The following is a 15261-nucleotide window of genomic DNA, read 5'->3' as shown; positions in this document are numbered from 1 at the left end:
CAATAGGAAATAGCAGTGCTCTTTGTTATCTCAGTCTCAACACTGTCTTTTCCTATTCTAATTCATTGTTTCCTATGATTTGTTAGCAAAGACTACAGAGTGAGGAATATTTTATGATATCGCTAGCTCTGAAATCCAAAGTTCTGTCACATTACCGATTTAAAAGACAGCTTTAAACACTGTTCTGTAAAATTACTAACACTCATAGAACTAGTACTTCTAGTGAACAGAATCTACGTCTGTAAGAGTAATAAGATATACAGAATACTTTCCGTTTTTTAAAAATATATTATTGAAAAGCCTAGATTACAGCTGTGTAAAATAAAAACTATCATTGAAAAGCCTAGATTACAGCTGTGTAAAATAAAAACTATCATAGAAAAGCCTAGATTACAGCTGTGTAAAATAAAAACTCGTTGATAGTAACTCACATTTTGTTGACGATGGCTGGTGCTATGGCCTACTCCGCCACCATACCCACCAGCGGATGTTAGTCCTACTGCTACACAAATAACAATTACCTGTGAATGACAAAGGGAATGACTATAAGTTAACCAGTTTACGTAAAATTTATGACAAGTTTTGTGTCTATTATTTTCCGTATTTAAACCACAATGCTTAAGATTTATAATGCATACATAACTTGCGCTTCAGAAAATATATTATTTTTCACCGTCTGGCCCAATGACAAGTTTTTGGTATTAAACTATAGATCTCTTGAGAAACATTCAGAAAATAGATTAGAAATTTATTTTTTTTACATGCCTCTTACTTGGAATCTTAAAGAAACACATTAAAATGGAACGAAAAAATCTGGAGTTTTCGTGATTTTCTATTACGCTAAATACTTTTAAATAAAAACACTCCAGCATGTGGTTAAAGATGGCAACACAATAAATGCTTTGAATAATTAATAACAACGCGGAAAGCGCCTTCTTTGAGTTTATAACAGTATAAACATTGAGTTCATCCTGGCTTTTCCACCATTAGCCAGATATAAAAAAATATATACCTTTTCTTATGAAATAACGTATTCTACGAGACTTTTACCTTAGCAAGCATCGCAGAAGTGTCTGTTCGAAAGAAGGAACCTCCTATAGTTTCCGAACATCAACCATCTCACTATTTATAGCTACTTGAAATAAGTAGACCGTTTGGCCGTAATGTATTCAGATTATTTATCGAGTAAAGGTAGCGACAGGGATCTATATTTTTGGGCGACCCCACCCACAAGAAGACGGCTGTCCGAGACTCGGGTAGTTACGTCAGGAAACTATAAATATCAAATATTATCAGAACACACCAAAGTTTAACATTGATCCGCTTCGTTGGATTTGTTATCGTTCTAAGCTATGGGTTGCTGTACAGATACTGTTATAAGTTATAGGTTGCTGTACAGATACTGTTATAAGTTATAGGTTAATGTACAGATACTGTTCGCTATTTTCGCCTCTCATTCTCCACCTAATTCCTTCCATTTTTTGAACAGTAACATCACGTGCATTAGCTCGTGTCTGACGTCTCTACTTCTAATGTGAGATTATAGAAAAAACGTATACCCGAGGAGAGTTAAAATGGCATCTTAAACGCTTCACTCTTAATGGGGGGTCCTCGTGCTTTGGGATTTCAATTTCTTTTTTATTACGTAGAAATTACTTGACAGTAATTTCAGGTTACTTTCACACGCATCAAATTCTACTTTAAGTCGATTATGATATTAGGAACAGATGCCATTAAAGAAAAATTATAATCTAATTCTGTTTCTAAAATTGGGGAAACCCAGCGGGTGTGTTTCAGAAAATACGTCGTTCATGTCAACATCTTATAAAGTTTGGAGAACTGTGTTTTCTTGAAATAATCACGGAGAATTTAAACTCTACGAAACTAACGCCACTGACCAGTTAACTTAAATTTATTTGAACTCATGACATGTCCTTCGGCAGGTCAGCAGAAGTTTAAAGGATTTGGGACGCTAAAATACAGGGCTCAATTCCTGTCGTGGGGCAAAGTACAGACAGCCACTTGTTTAGCTTTGCAGCAAGAAAGCAGCCAAAACTTATTACAAACTGTGAACGTTTTAGAATTACAAAGAAACTGTTATCTATGGAGGTTGAAAATCAGAATTCGTAGCACGAATTCAGATTTAAGATCTTTCAAGTGTCTGGAAGACATCAAAATCCTCAAAACATGTGTTTATCTTCCCACATATGGGTGTTATGTATACGTTTATATATCGTATTGTGTTAACGAAAGTGGCTCGTACCACGTGGAAGATGAAAGTTATTTTTCACAGCCACTTCCTAGTTGCTAACTTACAATACACAGAACAAGAAGTGACCACATCATATAAAGTTGTGACGTCAATTTCTCTTTTATCTTCAAATATTCTGCGTTTATTAGATTAACAAACAATGTCGTGTGAACTAACTAAATCATTCAAGGAATTTTCGAACTAATAGAAACCACACGCTCAATGATCTTCACTATATGTTCCTTCTCATCGGGTTTTCAGCTTCTCATACTCCCATGGTCCTCAACTGTTACTCCTTCTCATCGGGTTTATAGTTTCTTATATTCCCATGGTCCTCAACTGTTACTTCTTCTCATTGGGTTTTCAGCTTCTCATACTCCCAAGGTTCTCTACTGTTACTTCTTCTCATTGGGATTTTAGTTTCTTATACTCCCATGGTCCTCAACTGTTACTTCTTCTCATTGGGTGTTTTTAGCTTCTCATACTCCAACGGTTCTCAACTGTTACTTCTCATTGGGTTTTCAGCTTCTCATACTCCAAGGTTCTCAACTATAACTCTTTCTCATCGAGTTTTCAGCTTCTCATACAACAATGGTCCTCAACTGTTACTCCTTCTCATCGAGTTTTCAGCTTCTCATACTCCCAAGGTCCTGAACTGTCACTCCTTCTTATCGGGTTTTCAGTTTCTTATATTTCCAAGGTCTTTAACTGTTACTCATCTTCACTATGTTTTGATGCATATAAAATTTTGCAAAATCCGTAATTGTTATTTGTCATCTCAGGTTTTCTGCTTCTTTTTATTTTATATTATTCCACATTTTCTAGGTCACCATTATCTCATCCCTTCAGAGTGGCACACCGGTATGTCTACAGACTCACAATGTTATGAACCGGGTTTCTATACACGCTATGGGTAGAACGAAGATAATCCATTGTAGAGCTTTGTGCTAAACTTCATACAAGTATTTTTAAAAACACTGTTTTAAAACTACTAACATCTTTAGTGAAGTTCCTAACTTAACTTCGAGTAATAATTATGTTTCTTATTTTCACTTTTAAGTTCACTAAGTAAAACTATCGATAAGACAAGGACTGGCCTTGCGGAGTGCAGTGGAGCTCCAAATGTTGGAGTTGGCGAACCGCGTTCGAATCTGTGCTATTATATAAAACATTCTCCATCCTTCAAACTGTTGGTGCGTGAAACACTTTTGCAGTTCGATTATGTATGTGTAGTTATTATAGGTTTTGATTATTGATTGATCTGGTTAGGTAATTTTTAGAGAAAAAAAACATATGAAAAATTGAAAGACAGGAATAAATAGAAGCAAGAAGAAAAAAAATACCACACGAAAATTGCAAAATGTAAAGAACTGATTTAATTTTATTATTATGAAACCATATGAAAATTGCAAAATGTAAAGAACTGATTTAACTTTATTATTATGAAACCATATGGAAGTTGCAAAATGTAAAGAACTGATTTAACTTTATTATTATTATTATAAATTTCTATTTCTTCATCTTTCTCCGTTTGGTTGGGCGTAGCCTAGTAGTTATAAAACCCAGGCTGTGAATTTAAAAGTACAAGACTCACTTCTTAACTGCGAAAACGCGTTCCACATTTTGAGACCGTAAGAACGATTTATCAGTGACAGATGGTCGAAGCAGTCAGACAAGAGTAGGCCTACAGTTGGTGGCGTGCGCTGTTGAGTTGCTGTCTTTCACACAGTCTGTCAGCTCAGAACTAGCAAGAAATGTCCCTTGCATGAGTTTGCGTAAATGTTCTAAACAAACAACCTGTTTATTTATTAATCCGCCGTCCAGCACGTGCGACAAACAAAAACATGTGTATTGTTTCAGAAAACATACGTCACAATTACATTGTCACTAATTTTATGTAACGAGGATGCTTATAATATGTTTAGTACTTGAAATATTTGTTTATAGTTAAAACCTGATTCAACGAACATGACCACCGGAAACTTGCATCGTGAAACATTGCCAGCACATCCTACATAAAGAAACATGACCAACAAAACCTTCATCCAGCTCAAATTCCATCAAGAAACATGAAGATAAAAAAAAAAAAAATGAATCAATAAACACTGGCTAGCAGAAACTGCATTAGAATACATGGTCAGTACAACTTTCGTGAAGAAACATGACCAACACAAAACTTTCATCATTAAACATGACCAATCCAACATGCATGAAGAAACATGACAGGGAAATAAAACTTCCATCAAAGATAAAACATGCTGCGACGGACATGGGTAGAAAGAAACATGAGTGGCATAACCTGCATGTCAAGAAACATGACTACCACAATCTGAGTCAAATAAGACCAGCTCGTCCTCGGTCAAGACGTTTTACTTCTAATTTGAAAGCAAGGTGTGACTTAACTGTTGTTATACCGCACTGTACAGAGGAGGTCTATGGTTCGTGTCCCATTAGCCATGCTAGACGAATTTCAAATAAAACCAACGATCCAGTTAGAATACATCCACAGTTGGCGGTGGGTGCTATTGACTAGATTATCAGTTCAATGTTAGGGACAACTAGCACAAGTAGTTCTTCATGTGTATCTTTCCGCGAATGTCCTAGACAGAACATCAACAGAACGTTTCTGATTGGCCCTGCATGACTATGTAGTTAGAGCGCTTGCCTCGTAATATGAATGTCGCGGGCTCAAATCCCCATCACATTTAACATGGTGGTCTTTTCAGCCGTGGGGGCGTTATAATGTGACGGTTATTCCTACTATTCGTTCGTAAAATAGTAGCCTAAAAAAGAGATGTGAGTGGTGATGACCAGTTGCTTACCCTCTAGCTTTAAGCTGCTAAATTTGGGACGGCTAACGCAGGTAGCCCTCGTGTAGGTTTGCGCGAAATTTAAAAAACAAAAAATATGTTTCTCATCTTCCATACGCACAAAAACATATGTTTTGACCAATATTCTAGATGGTCGTCGACTGTTCGAGGTATTTGCTTAAAAATACGAATGTAGCACTTTGTATTGTTGAAATCAATTAATAATTTTACAGAAAATGTCTTATGACTTACCAAACGTCTTTTCAACACAGGCATGTAAAGTGATTTACCAGATGTGCAAGAATTTAGCTTCCTTTTTATTTTCTAAGAAACAAAAATCGGATAATATCTAATTTCATAACAACAAGGGTTTGTGGATAGCATGCAAGGAGTTCTTTACTGCCTCCCGCTAGTACAGCGGTATGTCTACGCATTTACAACGCTAAAACCACCGGTTCGACTCCCCTCGATAGACTCAGCAGATAACCCAATGTGACTTTACTATAAGAAAAACACACACAACTTTTTTCTTAAAAACAAAAACTATTTCAGATGTTTATACGCGCTTAATTAACAAAATAAACGACTTTTGCCAATTCACTGTGTTAAATATAAAAAATCATTTTTTAAAAATATTTCACTCCAGTGAATGTAACATCAGGTTATTTAATACGATTAAATTAATCCAAAAATACAACTCGAGATCTTTTTTAAGGACCATTCAGTGTACTAAATACTGCTTAGATCAAAACATTTGTTTTTCTCCGCCTAAAGACACCTCCGAATCATGATTGAAACCGCTACAAAAACAAATTTCGTGCGTAAAATACACGTACATAATTTTTATAACTTACAATGAATAGTAATACATAACTCAAGAACTCTATGACGTCATCACTGTTGAAGCAAGACTGTTTTTTAGACCGGTAAGTTTAATGATACATTCCATCAGCCTCTGTGTTATTCACCTCTAAGTATTTAACTCAAAACTTCTTAAAATAAACGTTTCAGCTAAAACATTGAACTGTCGTTGCTTACTGGGTCTGATTTATGATGAATTCTGTTATTATAAAAAACAAAGAGAGGAGATTCTCCTTAGCCGCGGTACTTGGAAATCTTTCGTTTTTTAGCTGTATTTTGTGCCCCAGCAACACCAAACGTGAGGCGCGAGTGTACCTGATTCAGTTTCATTTCTTATCAGGATCTATACCAGCCCACCGTGAAATTGAAATTGTTTTAGGTAAGATTAGAGTAAACCAATCTATGACACTTTGAGGGAGGTCAAATTCATCAGTTGAGAAGGTTTAATTTCCTGAATTCATAACTGTAATTAGATCTCAAATCGGTCAAGATATGACGCAGCTATGAACTATACTATAAGTTTATACTTGGAAAACAAACAAAAAAGTTAGGACCGTTTTATGAGTTGTTTTACCACAACTAAAGAAAAGGTAATTTATTTAAGTCGTTCGTATCTCCTTTCCCCATTCCATCATATCTCGGTCTATCTTTATCTATAAGGTAAGTTTTTTACCTAATAAAAACTTGGAGCCATTTTATGAGCCTCTTTGCCGCGGCTAAAAACAAAAAAGTCTCGACAACAGCAGCCTTAAGCTCTGGTGTTGTAAAACAGAGTTCTAGACATGAGCAGGCTATGACAAATTCAGGTTCTATTTCAGCCTGTTTAATGTTCTATTCCTCGTTGAAATTCATAAGAGAAGTGAAACTAACCTAGTTAAAACTGATCAGGTGTCACAGAGTAAAACGGAAACTCCCAAATTAACTAAAGATCTGTGTATTATTTCTCTTCAAGAGGTATTCGTATATTTATAATTACTAGGATTTTAAATTTCTTACGAAGTAACACGTATGTACTTTACCGAACGAGTGATATACGACATATGGGGTAGATAGTAAAATAAACCATTAACTAAGTAGATATCAGTGTTTTAGGAAGAAAACCTTGAAACATGAAAAAACATATTTTTATGTTTGTTTATTTACAGTTTCAGTAATCATCAATTCCTTTTTTCAAGAGCCCCCGCTTGTACAGCGTTAAGTCTATGGAGTTACAACACTAAAATCAAGGTTTCGATTCCCCTCGGTGGACTTAGCAGATAGCCTGATGTGGCTTTGCTATAAGGAAAACAAACAAACAAACAAACCTTTCTCAGCATGTTTATAATTAAATTATATTTAGTGATGTTGAGAAACCCACTTGTTGAGAAATTTATATGCAAAAACGGCTCGTTTGGGTTGAGAAAATATTTTACTACAAAATTACTCAATTTTACAATTACAATTACAATTACAAAATACAAAATTACAAAATTTATTTACTGGTTTAAACGAGCCGTTTTTTGCATATAAAATTAAATTATATTTGTTTTAGTAGTGTGAATATCTGCCGCTAGATGACTTTACAAATGAATTTCGCTGTCAGTTGGAGGTAGAACATGATTTATTAGGTACTTTATAAATAACAATGAGAATTCTGTGATCGCACCGAAATTCTCTGTTGTGTTTTTTATAAAACCAGGTAGTACAATAGATTGTATTCTGATCAAAGACGTAGCGTGTTAGCAGGAAGCAACAAAAAATTATTTTTTAATATGAAGCTAGCACGGAAATTTAAATCGCGTACACTATTCATGTGGCACAACTAGCCTAATGTTATTTAATTTTAAATAAGAATTATAAAGATAATGATGTAGTAAAGAAAAAACAACAACCTGGTTGGTTATGAGGTGAATTGTTTTCTACATTGGACACGAAATATTGCATTATTATTTCATTAGAGTAAAAACATCTAGTGAAAAAAAATTGCAAAATCACAGCCGTTGTTAGCAAGAGAAGTAATAAAATTCTATTTTTGATATATTCAACAAAAATCTGGGCTAGCACTAAGTTTAAAAACTTACAACGCTAAAATCCGGGGTTAGAATTCCCCGAACTGGGCCCATTGTCTGACTTTTTTGTTAAATCGAACACAAGAGAAATGTCTATTTTATTTTGGTATTGAGCACAATGCTATATAAAGGCTCATCAGTGCTCTGCTCACCACAGGTATCGAAACATGGTTTCTACCAATATGAATCCGCACACTCCCAGTGGTACAGCGGTATGTCTGCGGACTTACAACGGAAACTGGATTTTGCGACCTCTAGTGGGTAAAGCACAAACAGCCCATTTTGTTGTTTTATCAAATATGTCACTAGGTGGTCGCGAGAAATGTCCTTGCTGGACGATATTTTGAAATCTAGGCTGGTTCTCTTATTAATTCACGAATTTAACTTTTTGTTCTCAGAGTAACGTTTTGAAAGGAGGCGGAACGTTATTTTAACATATGTAACTATAGAAACCAAATATACAAAACAATAAAGGAAATCTAAAGGTGATACACTTCAAAGCAATAAATATACAAAGTTATTTTTATATAAAACACTGAACACCAAAGAAACTTGTACATCATTTCACACAAGTTTTTATTTATTGTAAGAGGTAAAACTTTATTTTATTTACAACGTTTTACCTGGCATCATCAGGTGGGATACAAAATTTAAGGCTTAATTTAAAACAGAATCATGTAAGAATCTTTAACAATAGTAATCTACAAGAAGACGACTGACGAACTGTCAATAATAAAGTAATTTACCAATAAACTAGAAAAAGAAACTGTAAAAAAAAAAAAAACGTTTTCAAAATTCCCAACCGACAATTTTTCAACTGAAAAAAGAAAGTCAATGCCTAGAAAAAGGTTTCAGTTGTGTTTTTGCATCCGGAACTCTTCCCATACTCGAATTTCAGAAAGGATTACAATACTTTGCTAAAAATGGTTATTGAGGGACGTTTTAGTTCATAAAATAAACCCGTGTCTTCTCATGTCGCTTCAGCTTCAAAATCCCGTGTTACAAATTCTTCTGACATCATTCATGAAAGTACACGTAGTCAAGAACACGTGTTGAATAACCAAAACACTTTCCCGAAACCTACAGTTACTTATCTTGTATTTTTCTTAATTAAGAAATTTAGTTAAGTTCTATCTGTTCCTTATGCTCAGTTCTCGTTCACGTATCTCGCATCTTCTGGACCACCCTAGACCATCAAACCTTCCTCCAAATGAACGTAAAGGAATAAAACTATTTAAAAAGAGATGAAAGTATAGTTTTACTGAAACCTGAAAAAGGTAAAGCTGTTGGATAAGGTAATATATCAAAAATGGAAACCAACTTAACCGCTTACAAAGAAAAGTGATTAAAACAAACTATTCTCAACATTCTACTGGTTTATATCTATTTCTTTGTCCATCTCTGGCCCGGCATGGCCAGGTGGGTTAAGGGGATCGAATCTCGAATTTTAGCGTTGTTAGCCGAAAACTTACCGTTGTCCCACCAGGGAATTAGGTAAAAGAAGTTCTTTGGGAAGTCAGTTACCTTTTAACAGTTACTCAAACTTGAATTGTAAATATGAGTGAACACATGTGTCCAGATTAACTGCTTAGTCCAGGGATGGTGAACCATTTTTGAGAGTGTATGCCCAGAATGGGGATAAGATTCTAAAATTTTCTCTGGCCCGGAATGGTCAGGTGGGTTGAGGCGTTCGACATGCAATCTGAGGGTCACGGGATCGAATTCTCGTCGCACCAAACATGCTTGTCCTTTCAGCCGTGGGGGTGTTATAATGTGACGGTCAATACCACTACTCATTGGTAAAAGAGTAGCTTGAGAGTTGGCGGTGGGTGGTGATGACTAGCTGCCTTTCCTCTGGTATTACACTGCAAAATTAGGGGCGGCTAGCGCAGATAGCCCTTGAGTAGTTAAATTTAAAAAAAAAAAACATTGTTCATCTGTAATTTATGTTCTTCCCTAAACCTGATGTCCTCCTTACATACTATTTTTTAGTGTAAATATTTACTTCCTCAAAAAATTATTAGGCTTTTTATAAGTATGTTTCTCTCGTTATTACCTCTTTATAAAAGAAACTCTGAGACTAAAAAAATATCTTCACTCAAACCACCGTCCTAAAATTAATAAATGCTGTCCTGAAATGTCACCAAAACAGTTCTAGTCCTCGTTTTCCCCTAAATATCAACACTATAAGAAAAGTAGCTCTCCTTTCTGCTAAATAAAGTATATGGTAATGTTTGTCAATAAAGTATATGATAATGTTTGTCAATAAAGCATATGGTAATGTTTGTCAATAAAGTATATGATAATGTTTGTCAATAAAGTATATGATAATGTTTGTTAATAAAGTATATTATAATGTTTGTCAATAAAGTATATGATAATGTTTGTTAATAAAGTATATTATAATGTTTGTCAATAAAGTATATGATAATGTTTGTTAATAAAGTATATTATAATCTTTGTCAATAAAGTATATGATAATGTTTGTCAATAAAGTATATGATAATGTTTGTCAACCTGAAGATGAGCTAAGAAGATTGAAACATTGTTCTGTACTTTAACTGCTAATACCTATACCATACTTTAATACCCATACCAGCCGTCTTGAGAATACAGAATACAAGTTCCAACATCGTTTGTTTGAAAAATGATTGTTGAACCTTATTCTTCAGTTTCGTGTACAAAGAATTTTTATCTCCCTGTTGTTAATAAGGCAACTGCTTATTTTGAAAATAATCGACAAATTGACACAGAATTTGATTCTTTCTAGATGCTTCTGTTACTTGTAGTTTATAATTCATCCGAAACTTATTGCATGATACTTAAAACAAAATCTGGTGAAAAACAGTATAAATTTGACATTACAATACAGTTTACATGTTTACCTGAAATGCAACCAGATCAACTGATATTTAAATTGTGCATGGATAATGAATCTTCAGAAAGTGTGTGTAATTGAATGCACACATTGTATTGGTGCGACAATCAGGAAACTTTCTACTCGTTTGTAGAAACATTTAAAACCTGGTGAAACATTGTGAATAAACTAAACAAATGTATACTACGTACAGCCGACAAAGATTGATGTGAGGTTTGAAAACATAGTTCTTTCTGATACTTAATAAATAATTCAGTTGCTAAAAGTTTATAAATAATTAATGAAAAAATTCATCTTAGAAGAACAGTAAAAATAGAATTATTCGGACGTAGTAAGCCTAGGTTTTGTTTGTAAAGAATTATATGGACGTAGTAGTTGGTTCAAATCCCCGTCACACCAAACCTGCTTGCCTTTTCAGCCGTGGGAGCGTTATAATGTTACGGTCAATCCCACTATTCATTGGTAAAAGAGTAGCCCAAGAGTTAGCGGTGTGTGGTGATGACTAGCTGCATTCCCTTACACTGTAAAATTAGGGACGGCTAACGCAGATAGCCCTCGTGTAGCTTTGCGCGAAAGTCCAAAAAAAAAAAAAAAGAATCATATGGACGTACTAAGCCTAACATTTGTTTGTTTTAGAGAAAAGACACAGTGACAATCTAATTAGTCTACGGGTGAGAATCGAACACTGAAGTGTTGTAGATTCGTAATTTTATCGTTGTCTTACGAGGGGATAACAAGCCTTAAAAAGAAGAGACAACACAAATACCAAAAGACATCTCGACGAACACTTGACGTTGTTCTTAGCCAGTATTCAATAGTTTAGTTGGCATAAAAAGGAAATGATATTGTAATTCGATTTAACGCATACTTCAGAATATATGTTCTTATTTTAAAGTTTCTACAGTTGTGAATAACAAAAAACAAACAAACAGAGACAGTTAATAACGTTACACGTACAAAATGTACAACATTTATTAATAATAAATATTTCTTCACTTTCTATACCACCCGGCATAGCCAGGTGGGTGAAGGCGTTCGACTCATAATCTGAGGATGGCAGGTTCGAATCCTCGTCGCACCAAACATACTCGCCCATTTAACCGTGGGTGCGTTATAGTGTGAGAGTCAATTTTACTATTTGTTGGTAGAAGAGTAGCCCAAGAGTTGGCGGTAGGTGGTGATGACAAGCTGCCTTCTATTTTGTTTTACACTTCTAAATTAGGGACGGCTAGCGCAGATAGCCTTTGTGTAGCTTTGCGCGAAAACAAACAAACACCTTCTATATTTGCTCAGTTGTATCAGGTATAAAAATATCTACATTTTAGAAATGACTCTTAGTTCCATAAAACTTTGAAAATGAAGGGAATATAAATCCCAAACTTTTTTGGGATTTATATTCCATCGTCAGTTTCACGAATGATGATAAACAATACATGGAAAACACTTGATCGCGTTAACACTTCGTGCCTGGCACTTGGAAACAATTGAAGTAAGACAACCATTTATTGTGTTTTATTTTGCTTCATCCTTATTGGTCGCGCAGTGATAATAACTAAAGTTTATAGGAACAGGAACTACTTTTTTGTCCTTGATCATAAAGCGCTCGTCTCGAAACTGTGAGATTAACAACAGGTAGCCCTGATTGTTTTAGCCTCCAACTTATCCAGGACAGAAAAAAAAACAGCCGTACGTAATAGAAAAACCAACAAAAACAATCCTGTTTCTCAAGCTGGGTGTGCACACTGTAACGGAAATAACAGCTTTCACTCCACAGCTTAAAGTAACAACACTAGGTCACGTACTTAATAAGTAGAAAACTGGGGTGTCTTCAAGAAACAGGAATACATGTACTAGGATAATTGTGTCGCCTTCCATATTCCAGGGGAGGTGTTTTAGTTATTATAATTATTGTCACTAAATCCTTCAGGCAAGATGAGTCTCGAGTTTCTGCTGGTTCTAGGAACCTTGAAGACTTAAACTGACTAATTATTAACGTATAGCTTTATTACCGGGCTAAACTTTCTTTCACTGCTTTATAACATAACATAATATGTCGTCTATTGAGACAATATGTGACCCACTGGTCCACCTTGGCTATTCCATACTCTAAACTAAACTAAAACTATCATAAAAATATTAAATCTAGCTCTCATCACTCATGTAGTTATAAAGCTTTTTCTTAAACTCGTTTAAATGTTACTGTCTCTACAACATCCGAAGACAACTCATTCCAAAGGTCAACTACATTGTTGGAAACTGTCTTATTTGAAGATGGCTCCTACACTGTCAAAATTTATATTTGTGTCTTCTAGTCCTACTATTACAATCTTAAACACCTCAATCCCATCACTTGTATTTTTTTTTTTCAAGAAAAAACAATTTGAGAAGTTTCAGCTTCCCTTCATATGACAGAATGGCATGACCAGATAATTAGGGCACTCGACTCTCAATATGAGGGTCGCGGGTTCAAATCCCCGTCACACCAAACATGCTCGCATTTTCAGCCGTGAGGGCATTATAATGTGACGGTTAATCTCACTATTCGTTGGTAAAAGATTAGCCCAAGAGTTGGTGGTGGGTGAGAATGACTAGCTGCCTTCCCTCTAGTCTTTCACTGCTAAATTAGGTACGGCTAGTGCAGATAGCCCTTGTGTAACTTTGCACAAAATTCAGAACAAAAAACAAAGCTTCCATCCCAGGTACCATTATAGTAACCCTTCGATAAACCTTTTCCAACAATTCAATGCCTCTCCCTTAGGTAAGAAGTTCAAGATTGAAAACAGTATTTCAAATGTGGCCTAACCAGCGACGTATACAATAAGATTATAACTTTTTAGATTTATATTCAATATTTCTGCAGATACAACCTAAAACTTCTGTTTGCCTTATCACTATCAACAACACGCTGCTTGGATGGCTTCAGTGACTGATCATCTATTACACCAAAATCCCCTTTCTTACCTGACAGTGTTAAGGTTATTCCTGCCAAAATTATACTTGTAATTCAAACTATGATAACCCATTGTCTTGCATTTATTATAATTAAAACTCATCAGCCATTTATTTACCCAACTCATTAAATGATCTAAATCCTTTTGTAAATCAGCAGCATCCTCTTCACAGCCATCAACACCTTAACATCATCTGCAACTTAAGCTAACTTATTGACCATTTCTTCATCTACGCCATTGATGTAAATCATAAAGGGCAAAATTCCCAAGACTGAAGTACCCCACTTGTAACATTAATCCAGATTAACTGAACTCCATTTATGACAACCCTCTGGTTTTTCCATCCAACCAGTCTTTTATCCAATTTACTAATTTATCCCACACACCTATACATATAATTAATTTACAAGTCTTTATGTGGCAATTTGTCAGCTACTTTCTGGAAGTTCAGATGCACCCTTACCCTCAAGTACAAAATCAGTAACGTTTTAAAGAATGTCCAAATATTTGTAGGTAAGGATTTTTCCTTCAGTGAAACCATGTTGACTATCCAATAAAATTCTAAATTCTGTCAAGTGAATTTTCAAATAATCCTTCAACAAAGTTTCCTAAGCCATTGCTACAACTGATGTAAAAGTAATTACATTAGAAAAAACCGTAGCAAGTGGCTCACATATATAATCCTTAACCTCTTTCAAAACCCTTGGGAAATATTATCTGGTACAGGAAAATCATTGCTTTCAAGCATCCAAATTTTATTACCTTATAACACCTATTACATAACATACATCCTATTACTACCTCATAACACTTATTACATGACGGAACATCCTGGTATTACATCATAACACCTATTACATAACATACATCCTGTATATGCAAAATAATTTAACTGCCCCAAAATCCTTCGTGGCAAATTTATAAAACTTTTATGCTCTAAGGATAAAACAGTTGTTTAATTGTAATGTTTCGTTTTATTTTATCACGTCAGTTAAAACACCGAGCAGTGAAAATACTTTAAGAGTTCTAACTTTAAGTTTTCACCAGTTTTACTGACAGCTATTTCTTTACTTGTACAAAAATATTCGGTTCCGGTTTAAACTTTGATCAAAAAAATTATTTAGTTAATTAGCAATGAGCTAAAAGGTTAAACATTTTAGTCGAGTGGAACAGCGGTGTGTCTGCGGACTTCCAGCGCTACAAATTGGGTTTTGATAGCCGTGATGAGTAGAGCACAACTAGTTTTGTGTTTAACTCCTAAGAAACCACTCGCGATATCGTTTTCTTTTTCCTCATAATTTAATCTTCCAATTTAATATTTTATTTCATTTTACTGTTCCCATTAAGACTGGTATAACAAGTTATTCAGTGATATCTTTCCGTAAATTGGAACAAAACAGTATAAGTACTTAAAAAAGAAACTGTGAAAATCTATAACATTATTAGTATTTTCATTGTCTTT

The sequence above is a fragment of the Tachypleus tridentatus genome, chromosome 7 (genome assembly GCF_004210375.1).
Source record: "Tachypleus tridentatus isolate NWPU-2018 chromosome 7, ASM421037v1, whole genome shotgun sequence".
NCBI lineage: Eukaryota > Metazoa > Arthropoda > Merostomata > Xiphosura > Limulidae > Tachypleus > Tachypleus tridentatus.
Note: the sequence above shows the minus strand (reverse complement) of the source record.